We start from the raw sequence: 12,444 nt of genomic DNA on the forward strand, positions 1-12,444 counted from the left end.
ATAGGAAGTCTGAGGATTAAAGTGTTTGTATTTTATACTTGATAACAAAAGTTTCAGATATTCATTCATTTTCTGTACAGTTGTTTGTTTCTTGTATAGTATTTACATTTGTGCTGAATTGTTATTTGAAGCAAAACTATCCAAAATGCAACTATAAAATGAAATAATATAACAAAGGAAATGATGATTATGTAATTATATAGTCTTTATTTTACCTATTTGTTGACTGGGTAAGCCCACTTGACCAAAATGCCACATATCAAGGTTGCATTAGGACACTTCCTAATTAAGTGACTTGGTCAGAGTCACACAGTGGACAAATTAAGGTGGAAAGAATCAAACCTTGTACTCTGAGTACAGGAACCAGCTCATAGCTTCAGTCTTCTGTGCTGTTAATAGCAATCTAAGTTAAATCTTAGTAAACTATAGTCTAGGACTGGCATATGAGCTACACTGGGAGCCTTTCACAAGTCACAGTTAACTTACAAAAATACATATATTCACATATATTTCTGCTGATACATGCATATTAATGCATGTATTCCATACAGAAAATCAGGCAACATATCAATCAACTACAGTCGGAAATGTTCAACATAAAAAAAATGTTGACATGTCAGTCACATTCTAAAGGGCAGCTTCCATTCACTTACTCTTATCATCAGTATGTAGAAATTTGTCTCAACATTCACAAATTAAATGCACTTTTTATGTTCATGACAAAAGGACAGAACATCTGACTGTTGTTAAGTACTGTTAAAGAAATGCACGTTTGCTTGTTTTGTATCAGTGGGGTATGTCAGCCTTCCCAACACTATCCCAGACAGGAGTGAGTGAGAAGTAAGGGTACAGATTAATCTGCATTTCTGGCTAGTTTACGTATGAATTTTCCAGAACCATTGGCCTTACTCAGTAATGATCTGATCCACTTGTATGGCTTCCTAAATTATTAAATGCTGAGACTACAAATCCCATAGGCACTTTGCAATCTTTTTCTTCTTCCACTTTAGGATGCTGTTGAAGGAGAAGTAATTTGTTAAGGGTGTCATAACTGGGATTCATGACTTCCTACTTCAACTAAAGAGGATTCATTGAGGAAATTAATCCTCTTTGACAATTATACCCCTCCAAATGGACATGTAAAAATTGGCATTGTCAATAAGTGCTTATATTTCCATCTAGACGCTGTTGTCCTGATATGCTTGAAAAACAAAACTTAAAAAAGGAATAACTAACTGTTCAAATGTGCATCTCAGGATTTCTTGCTATAAAATAGTTTGCTATGTGAATGCTGTCTATTTCATAGGGTGGTATTATACTGTGTCTTCAATGCCTTCCTTTTGGAGCATGCATATTTCTGTCATGCAATATTAACATTTTTTTCTGTTACTGCATGAAGACTGCACACTAAGCAATAGACAAGATAACTTGATCTTTGTTGAAAAACATCTCACTGGCATACTGACTGCATCCAATAGCTGATGCAGAACTGCACAGAATTACTGAGTGTGTTGCAGAACTTGTTTTTATTGTACATTGATACAAAGCTTGCTAATTTCTTAGGAAAAGCTTATTCTACTTCTTGTAAATCAGAATTTTTATACAGCAGAAAATAATATTCATAGGTTCAAGTTATAAAAGTTGTCTTTCTTTTTTTTTTCAAAACAGGTTTATTGTTTTAACATATAAGAGAAATATCATAACAATTTTATACAAGTAATTAAAAATAGGTATTATTATAATATTCAACAAAACAACTAAAGTATTTACAAAGACATCCACTACAATCAGATCAATTAATTAAACTAAAATACCATGCTATTGAAATTAAAATTTTTTTAACAAATTTTGTAAATTATCCCATACAATAAAATAAGATGTTTTTCTATTTGTTCTAGTCCTAATTGTGTTTATTTCCATATGGCACACTATATTCATAACATTTTTAAATTCATTGAACGAAGGAGGTGTATCTGAAATCCAATTTCTAGTTATTATTTTCCTAGCCACTGCTAGAATAGACCATAACAAGGGAAGCTTAACCTTTTTAACACTTTGAGGTACAGGTGTGTTGAATAATATAAGAGATTTAGAAATAATGAAATTATCTGTAAAAAGAGCCTGCAAAAATTCATTAATTGACTTCCAGTATTCTTTCAATTTTATACAGTCATAAAACATATGAGCCCAGTCAGCATTAATTTCTACATTACATCTCTTACATAGATTATCTTTATTATTTATTTTATTCATCATCAAAGGTGTATAAAAAGATCTATGTAAAAATGTCCATGTATAAAGTCTCCAGACAATGGAAGATGTAGTTCTATAAGCAGATTCCAATATATATTGTTTATCTTGTTGATTTGGTGGGTCCCCATTAATAGAAGTGAAATAATTCCAGTATGAATCTACACTGTAAAAAGTTTCTTGTCTGATAACTTTATGTATGTATGAAAGTTTACCTTTATCAGAAACTTTATGTTGTAAATTTAATATCAAGTAATCAATCAGTGTTGGAATAGATTCTTTAACAGTTATAGACATTAAATCTATTTTATTAATGAAATGTTGTCTAAAGGTCTGAACCTCTAACCAGCAAGTTTCTCTTAGATCAAATTCTTGTTTTAAGAAATCTAGATTTTTAACTTTATTATCAGATATCAACTGATACCAGTACTTTAGATCATTATCTATAGCTAAATGAGTTCCTTCAGATGTAGATGACAAAAGCATACCCTGAGTATACATTATAGGAAATACAACAAAATTCCATTCCCAATACTTAGGGTGCATGAATATAAAGTTACGATAACTAATAATAATATTTAATGGGTAACAAACCATATGTTTAGGTGTAATAGGTGAAGTACAAAATTCCTTTAGTAACCATAACATGGAGTTATTTACAATCATATTTTTATGTGTTAAGGAGATTTTCATGAAGTGTATACTAATTAGCTCCCAATAATCTTTCCATTTTGTGACATATGACTGATCTATTAATAAAGTAATAACTTTTACAATAGAAGAGATAGTATATAAATTAAAGTCTGGAAAAGAAATACCCCTTGAGACCAGCTATTAGTATGTTTCTTTAATGCAATCCTAGGTCTATTAGGTGCCCATAAGAAATTTAACATTAGTGTGTTCAGTTTCTTGATAATTATTTTTGTAGGTGGAAGTAGTATTGATTGTATTAAGTATAAAATCTTGGGGAATATTATCATTTTAATAATTGTAAGTCTCTCCTCCATAGTAAAAAACATATTATTCCAGGTATTAAAAAGATTTTGTATATTAAGAAAACAGGTATTATAATTATTATATATAATATATTTAATATCTTTAGATAGTATTATACCTAAATAAGTTATCTGACCTGAATTGGGTACATATTTAGTAAAATCACTAATGAGAATATTTTTTCGTGTATATATAGGTAGTATTTTAGTTTTTCTTCATTGAATATTAAACCAGAAATACTTTTAAAATTCATCATGTTATCAAATAGAGACTGTATAGAAGAATTAGATCCTGCTGATATAATTAGAACATCATCTGCAAAAGTTGAATTTTGGATGTTGTATTTTCATCTATTTCAAAACCCTCTATGTCAGTACTGTTTCTGATCAAATTAGCCCAAGGCTCCATTACTAAAGTGAATAATAGTGGAGAAAGTGGACATCCTTGTTTTGTACCTTTAAGAATGGGTATTTTTGTGAAACATATGTTCCTACCTTAATATAAGCCAACGTTCCTTTGTATAAATGTTCAATTAGATTTACAAATGCATCCGAGAAGTTTGTGCACTTCATTAAGGTAAACAGATAGTCCCAACTTACTGAATCAAATGCTGAACTTATATCAAGACTAATAAGTGTTAAATATTTCTTTTTCCTATTTGCAAAATCTATTAATGTTAAAGTTCTTCTTATATTATCAAAAGTATTTCTATTCACAATGAAGCCTGTCTGATCTATATCTATAATGCCGGGAATGATTGTCTTCAATCTATCAGCAAAGATATTCATAAACATTTTATAATCAACATTAAGTAATGAGATGGGCCGATATGAAGAACATCTAGTTGGATCTTTATTAGGTTTTAAAATTGGCGAAATAAATGTATATTGCCAAGATGGGGGTTATTAACTCAGTTTGGGCCAAAATAAAACCTTATGTATTAATGAATATGTATTTTAGAAAGGATTTTATATATCTCTGGTATAATACCATCATTACCCGGTGCTTTGTTTGATTTAAGCTTATTTATTTGTGTAATAACTTCTGTATATGAAATACCCTTGTCCAATAGTTTAATCTGTTGTGTATTAAGCTTTTTATTCATATTTGTGGTTATAAACTCCTTTATTTTATCTTTAGGTTCCATGTTAATATTATTATGGTTAATTTTGTGAAAGTGATTTCTAAATTCATCTAGTATTTCTGGTATACTAGAAACATTCTTCTTTTTCCTTAGAGAAAAGATTTCTTTGATATGGTTTTGTTTATTCAACCTTTTTGTTTTATTTTTAAGTCTATGTAAGTATTTGAGGCTTATTGAATAAGACAAAAACCTGTATTTCTCTAAAGTTATTTTAACTTTATGAGTTAAAATTTCTTTGTATTTCTCATTTTGTTTGTTTATTTCTTCAATAACTTTCTTGTCCATAATATTTTCTTTATTATTATGTTTATAAGAGTCTAATTTACTTTGAATATCTAACAATTCCTTATCCCAAGATTTCCTTTTATTATTATACCATCTGATACTTTGTCCATATAGATATGATTTTAAGGCATCCCAAACATAAACAATGGAGACTTCAGGAGTGTTATTTATGTCTAAAAATGTTTTACTTCTGAAAGTATATATTCTTTATAGTCTTTTAGTTGAGTTAAGTATGCTGGTATCCTTTTGATCTGAACATTATGAGTATTTTTATCATGAATTCAAAAACAATTGAATTATGATCAGATATAGGACATGAAATGATTTTGGAATTAATTAAATCTGTTACCATCTGGTTAGAAATAAAGACCCTATCTATTTTTGAATAAGTTTTGTATCTGTTAGAAAAAAGGTGTATGGTAATGATTTTGAATCTATCGGATTATTAATATCATTCAAATGATAAGAATTAGCAAAATCCTTTAAATGTTTTGCATTAGATGTAATTCTTCTCTTTCCTATAGTGGTAGTATCACTTTCATGTAGTATACAATTAAAGTCACCAGCTAAAATAATATCTCCTATAGAGAATGATATGATCTTATCAAGATGATGTTTCACTGTATTAATACCAATTCCAGGTATCCAATATACATTAATTAAAGTGTAAGTCTTCCCATTAATTTGTATTGTAACCATACAAAACATTCCTTTGTCATCCTGATAAGACTTAATGGTTTTAGAAAAGTTGTCTTTCTAATAACAAAATAATCGAATGTATTACTTTTTCTTCTTAAATGTTTCAGTAGTCCATTTAATTTAGACATATTATTCATCAGTTTAAGTCATCCCTAATCTTTTCATGTGGTTCAGACTACAGATATTGTTTTCTGGAAAGCCCCATTTTTCATAACCCTTCACTTTTCACATACGTTTCTTAACTTGAATGTCAAAGGATAATCAATACATTTAATAGTAAAACTGCTTGTTAAAGAAATGCATGCTTGCCAACAATATAAACTTTGCCTTCATGTCTAGACAAGCACTATTACTGGGTGATCTTATTTGACAAATGATGCAGTTTCCCTCTGAGACAAAATTTGATGTATTGGGGTTGATGTTCCCATAACAGGTACTACAATAATCATGCCAATAGTCACTTTAATGAGCATATATAAAAACGTCTGTATGCATTTCCTAATCAGAATCTGTATAACATAACTTCCTAAACATTCTTTGGAATTGTTGCAAAGTCGATGGCCTTTAATGCTTTTTTTTCTAAACTTGCTAAATAAGGATGCAGCCCCATTTGTCTATTAGTGATAATGGAACTGCATTTTATTTTTGTCTGTTGCAGATAAGGAAATGCATTGTATTTAAAGATTTGTCTGATAACTTCAAAAAGAGTGAACATAATTAAGCAGGTTAGCAACATTCATTAGAAAGGACCTGTTCATCAAATAGTGCAGGTTATTTGTTTTTACTATGGCACTGGTACACATTTTCATGTTCTCATACAATTGATGAATTTCTCACTTAGATTATTCCCTGACTAAAGTTATTTGCATTGATCTATTTTGGCTAGACCTGATGATTTACAGGTTCATAGGAAATACTAAGCATTAGTCTGCAGACTAATACAAACCTAGCTAATACACCCATATAACATAAGTTTTCTGTAGCCTCAAGGGGAATATATAATAAAACAAGAGAATTTGAGGCTATCCATCCCATTATCTAGGCTTACCTTGAAGGACACCAGGGTGCTACTCTACTTGACATGTAGTGGGAGTTTGTTCCAGAGGTGGGGGCTGTGTTACAGTCTGAGTCTTTCATGAGAATGAGTCTTCTTTATCTATTGATGAAGCTTTAGTATTTTTAACTTAGCATTTGAGGAACCATTTCTTCTGTGAAGGAAAAGAGGGCTAAAGAGGGTCAGATCATTCATGGCTCAAAAGATTAGATACATATCCCCAGAAAGCAGTCTGTTAGAATCTGTACATAGAGAGAGAGGGCTGCCAGTCACTCCTGATAAGTAAGATTTTTGAAACCACTGATATTTTTAAGTAAGAAACCTCTCTGAGATCTGGCAAGTTGGTAATATGTTTAGAAAATACATGTTAAAGGACCATTATATTCAATAATGGGCTTGATGAGGTATCCGTAAAAGGGGATTAAGACTTCTTTGGATAAGGAAATTAGGTAAGACAAATAGAAGGCTTTCCTAACTATGCAGATACATGATGGTCAAAAAATGAGGAATTATCAGCAGAAGTGCCAAGTTCTCTTATGACAGTGATTAATTGGAGAAGCGTGTACCTATATAGTGGTGAAAATGTTTTGTTTACTAAAATTAACTATACTAAAGTTTTGCACAATTAATTTAAGACAATTGCACTTGTAGCAATTATTAACTTTGTCCTAACCAGGTTGGGACAATTGAGAGGCAATGGAATATTGAATAACAACTACTAATTTACCATCTTCTGCAAACTTAAATAACCATAATCTAGGAATGATGGCCTCAAAGTCTGAGAAATAGATTCTAACTAAGACAGGACCCAACTCTGAGCCCTGTTCATAGGTTCATAGATGTATACTGGGCTAATACCACTGGGGCCTAGCCATGCAACCAGAATGTATCCCACAAGTTATTGTGCCTTAGAGGTTATGTTAAGAGGGTGTATGCTAGTTAGGGCATGATTTAATGGCTGCCTCTGTCTATCAGAGACATAGGTGTCAGACCACAGGTTAATTTCCAGTTTCCCATCCACTGGTCCAGGTTGTGCTTCAGTAAGATTAGGGAAGATTGTCACTTGGAAGCCTATTCCAAATAATGCAGATTCACTGAGATAAATATCTGTTCCTCCAACACGTCCTATTTAAGTCACAAGCAAAATTTAAATCCTTAGATCTAGTAGCTCTAGTGCTGTTTGATTTGTGGATATGTCCATCTAAGGATGCCTTGCATGCCAGGCATAAATTGCCTCTCAGCAGTTTGTAGGAAACAGAGTATAGAGATAGGTCTTTGAGGCAATCAGCATTGAACATTGTGTTTGCAACTTGCATTCTTTTTGTGAGAAACCTCAGAGGGCATTCCAGTTTTTGAATGTACCTGGCGAAGTACATACCAATGGGGCATTAAATTCAATAATAGGTCTGATAATGGTTGAGTATAGTGGAACGTTGATGTCCGTGGTCCAAGATGCCATGTCATTACTTATAAGCTGAGTGACATAGGATGATTTTTTATAATCTTAGACACATGTCAGTCAAAAGCCAGGTTACTATCTACTTTTAGCTGTGTTTTATAAATGAGGTAGGTTCTCTGGTGGACAACTTCTCAAAAGATGCTATTGTGCCTTTTTTCACACTGAATTTTAAACAGCTTTGGCACTAGTCAATTTTCTGTGCTAGACCTTCCTGTAAGATGTCAGTATCTTGGAGGATTTCTATGATTGCTCCTAGCTGGCAATCATCTGCAAACTTGGTAAGAGAGATACACTTGACATTGGCCTTGACTTCTGAAAAATAGATGCCAGAGAGGAGCAAACCCAGCACAGAGCCCAGGGAGGCTCCACAAGTGACCAGCCTATTTGTGGAGATGGTCTCACCAATCCTAACTTCCTGGGTCCTGTCTGTGAGCCAGCTGTCTATGCCTAATTCCACGAGTTTGTTTAAAATACCTTAGTGGGATATTGTATCAAGTGCCTAGCTAGGTGGTAGGCAGTGTGCACCATTTTGCCCCATCCATTGCCTTGGAGACCTTCTCAAAGAAGTCCACTAGATTTAGTAGGCATGACCTTCCTTTAACAAAACAAAATTGAGTTGGGTCCAGTGTCTGAAGGTTTCCAATGTCATTGTTAATCATGTTTATGATTATTCTTTCTATGGCTTTGTGTATAAGACTAATCAGACACTGATGGTCTGACTTTGTGCTGAGGGATGACTATTTCATTTTTCTGCTCATGTGGCGCAAAGCCTGTACATAGGCCATGGTTGAATAGTGATACCAGTGGTCCTGACAGGTCAGATTTCAGGCTATTTAGGAAGCATCCTGGAATATTAGCTAGGCCTGATGAAGCTGCATTCTGGGACTTGCAGAGCACATCTACGATCTTCTCCTTACTGATAGTTGGAGGGATTAAGCTTGATGATAATTCCTGGATGGCAGCTGGGTGTGAGACGGGCATAAAGTCGGAGCTGAATTTGTGAGTCAGGAAATTTCCTGTATCTCCTGGTTCCATGAACATGGCTCTTTTGCCAGTAGTTTAGTGCACTACTGAGTGCTACCTGTGAGGTTTTGGCCTGGTACACTATCTTTACCTCAGAATTTGCTTTGTTCAACTTAATTATTTAAATTAGTTTTGGTCTTACCTTTGGTAGGCACAGCAGTCTCTATGCAGTCATTTTCATGGCTGTACAGATCTTCTGGGAATAATTCTGCACAGGCTGATGTGTTATATGGTTGGGAAGGGCCTTGACATTTTGATAGCTCATTGCTTAATAAAAGGTAGTTTGCCTTGGAATAGTTTCTAACTGTTACACAGTTTGTGATATTACAGAACCGATTCTTATTTTGAAGGAGACTGCTTTGCAGTTTGAACTTATCAGACAGGATATGACATGGAGAGGTGCAGTGTTCTCCCATATTTGTGAGTACCAGGTCCAAGATGGTTCTACCTCTAGCAGGTGTATGCAATGACTGGATCAGGGTGTTTGTACTGTAGATAAAAGTCAAGGAATCTCTATTGCTACCACAAAACAACTTAGCAAACTATCTGGAAAAGAGTGGTACACCACTGGCAACATTTGTGCTTCACATAAGCAGGTCAGCCTCTTTGGCCAGCATATTTTTTAGCTTGCCCTTTGTGCTTTCTGTTTACAATGGAGGAATATTGCTTTTGGCTGATGTTGTGGTGATGTACAGTTTACATTTCATAGCAATACAGTGGATATTGTAGCAATAAATTGATCCTCAGTCCAGGCAGATATTATAGACTTCATAATATATAATTACATAAGTGAAATAATTTTTGGAAAATGCCAAACATGAATTAATTTCAAAGTTGCAATGCTAAGATATATATATTTATATATATATATATATATATATATATATATATATATATATATATATATATATATATATATATATGGGTCTACTTTGATAGACCGAACGTGCATTTCACCGACACATGATTTATCGACCCCAAATGTCCGAAAACTTAGTTCACCGACTATGCAATAGCTCAACTGTCACTTTACCGACAAACTCTACATCAGTGCGGTTTAAAAACAATAATCCGTAATGTAAACAAATATTATACTATCTTAAAAAAGCAGAACAGAAAGTTATCTGATTGAAATATAAAGTTTACAAAGGTCAACTGAAACATATTACATGTTACAATATCAGGAACATACGGATATGCATGGTAGCGTACATTTCTGTACATATATATTGTAGCGTACATTTTCCTTATGAGATAAACAGTATCCACCGAGTACCTGTTTAAGATAAAGTGTTCCATCTACTTTGCAGCGACGGCTTTCTAGTATAAAATAGTATCCTGCACCACTGTGCTATAACGCTAACAAATCAAGAATATATACGTAACTAAATAGTTACAGTAATAGAAAATGTTCTACCAGAGCGTTTTTTTATCCTTACGATGTGTGAGCCATTCTTATGTGTTTGTTAACGTGGAGTCATAAAGCTATATCTCTATTTATTAGTAAACTCTATGAACAAGTGGTAATTATATAGTATTTGTGTCGCCTAATCTTGACGTGTTTCTTTACGTGGAGTTAGACAGTTATATCTGTATTTATTTAGTAAACTTTTTGAACAAGTGGTAATCATATAGTGTTTGTGTCGGCTAGTTGACATTCGCTGATAACAACTGTCGGTAAATAGTGATTTTGCACATTTGGTTTCGGCATAGTGGGTGTCGGTGAAATGCACGTTCGGTCTATCAAAGTAGACCCATATATATATATATATATATATATATATATATATATATATATATATATATAGATATAGATATATATATATATATATATGTATGGGTCTAATTTGTTTCATTGAAAGCTCATTTCACTGAATTTGAATTTTTGAATTCACCCTGACCAATTAGCTCAATTAGCAGAAAGCTCAAATTAGTGAAAACTAATTTCACCAAATCTCATTTCACTGAAGTGAAGTACTGGGACTGTATAGAGTACTGTAAGACAAGAAAGGTATATGCCCTTTCCCCCACTGTAGTGCAATCTTGGAGTTTGTATACATAGTTGGTGGGTGGGGGGCACAGCCCCCCAGTTAGTTTGGTTTTATATTATATTTCACGGAAAGCTTCAAAACAATACATTTTAAACCATAGACTAACTCTTTCCAGAAGACAATATAAATCAAAACTAAGTAGGGGACTACACTCCCACACCCCCCAATGTGGGGGCTATACCCCACCCCCCAACTGTATATACTAACTCCAGGACCACACTACAGTGAGGAAAAAGGCATATACCTTTTACTTGCCTTACAGTATTCTACACAGTGCCAGTACTTCACTTTGGTGAAATGAGTTTTCAGTAATTTGAGCCTTCAGCGATTTGGTCGGGTGAATTCAAATTCAGTGAAATGATCTTTCAATGAAACAAAGTAGACCCATATATATATATATATATATATATATATATATATATATATATATATATATATACATATATATATATATATATATATATATATATGTATATACCTTTGTAATGCATGTGAAACTCAGTGCAAAAATGTCTGCATAAAGTTGTTTAGCCTATCAATAAAAATTATGATTTTTTTAACTTTTCATAGGGAGAAAACAGTTGTCTTAATATTCTGGCAAACCATGCTTATTTACAGCTGCAGCAAAGTATGATTTTTTTTTTTCACATTCTCCGTGCTTGATAAAATTCAACATAGCTTAGTGTACAACAAGTCATCCAATGAAACTTCAGAATATTCAGATTTTGTTCTCCTGAGTAATGGTTTGCAATAACACCATACACAATTCCAGACCCTCTTTATAATAACCAAGGTTATTTAAAGGCCTTAAAGGTCTATGGAGATGTCTTAATTAATCCCAAAACTGAATATATTTAACTTCAGATCCTATCCATATCTTAATAAACTGAATATATGGAAATGCTGGCAACAAGTAGCTCCAAGAATGTTGTATAGCCAGACCTTTACTGGCTGCCATGGCTTGAAAAGTAGAGATCATAACCTCTGTCATAGGCTCGTCAGGCTAGAAACCCAGCAGTTTAGCTTTGATAAGGGTAGATACTGTCTACTGAATCTTGTAAACTTCTCTGAAAAAATAAACCAAGCTGTTGACAGCAGCAATGCGGTTCACATAGCATACATTCACCAAACCAAGGTATCGGACACCATTTTCCATGCTGGCACACAGAGATCACTTTGTAGAAAGACTGACAGCTAATTCACTAAAGGACAGAATCTTCACAGTGTGGGTAGCAGGTGCTCATCAGAGAGTAGGAAGATGACCAGAGGTGTCCTGCAGCCACATTGCTGGACCCCTTTTCTTAGGAATTTAGCGTTCTGCTCTCCAAATCACAAACTAAGACCTCTGGCTAACCAAGTTTGCAGATAACTGTAAACTTGGAGTCAAGTCAACTTTGAACACCCAAGCCCTGCAGACATAACTTACTAAAATGGTCTAAATTAATTGCCACAGAGATCAGTATTGCAACATTTTGTAGACTAC

Source organism: Protopterus annectens, chromosome 2.part0 (assembly GCF_019279795.1).
Source record: "Protopterus annectens isolate FY-2018-M chromosome 2.part0, PAN1.0, whole genome shotgun sequence".
NCBI lineage: Eukaryota > Metazoa > Chordata > Ceratodontiformes > Protopteridae > Protopterus > Protopterus annectens.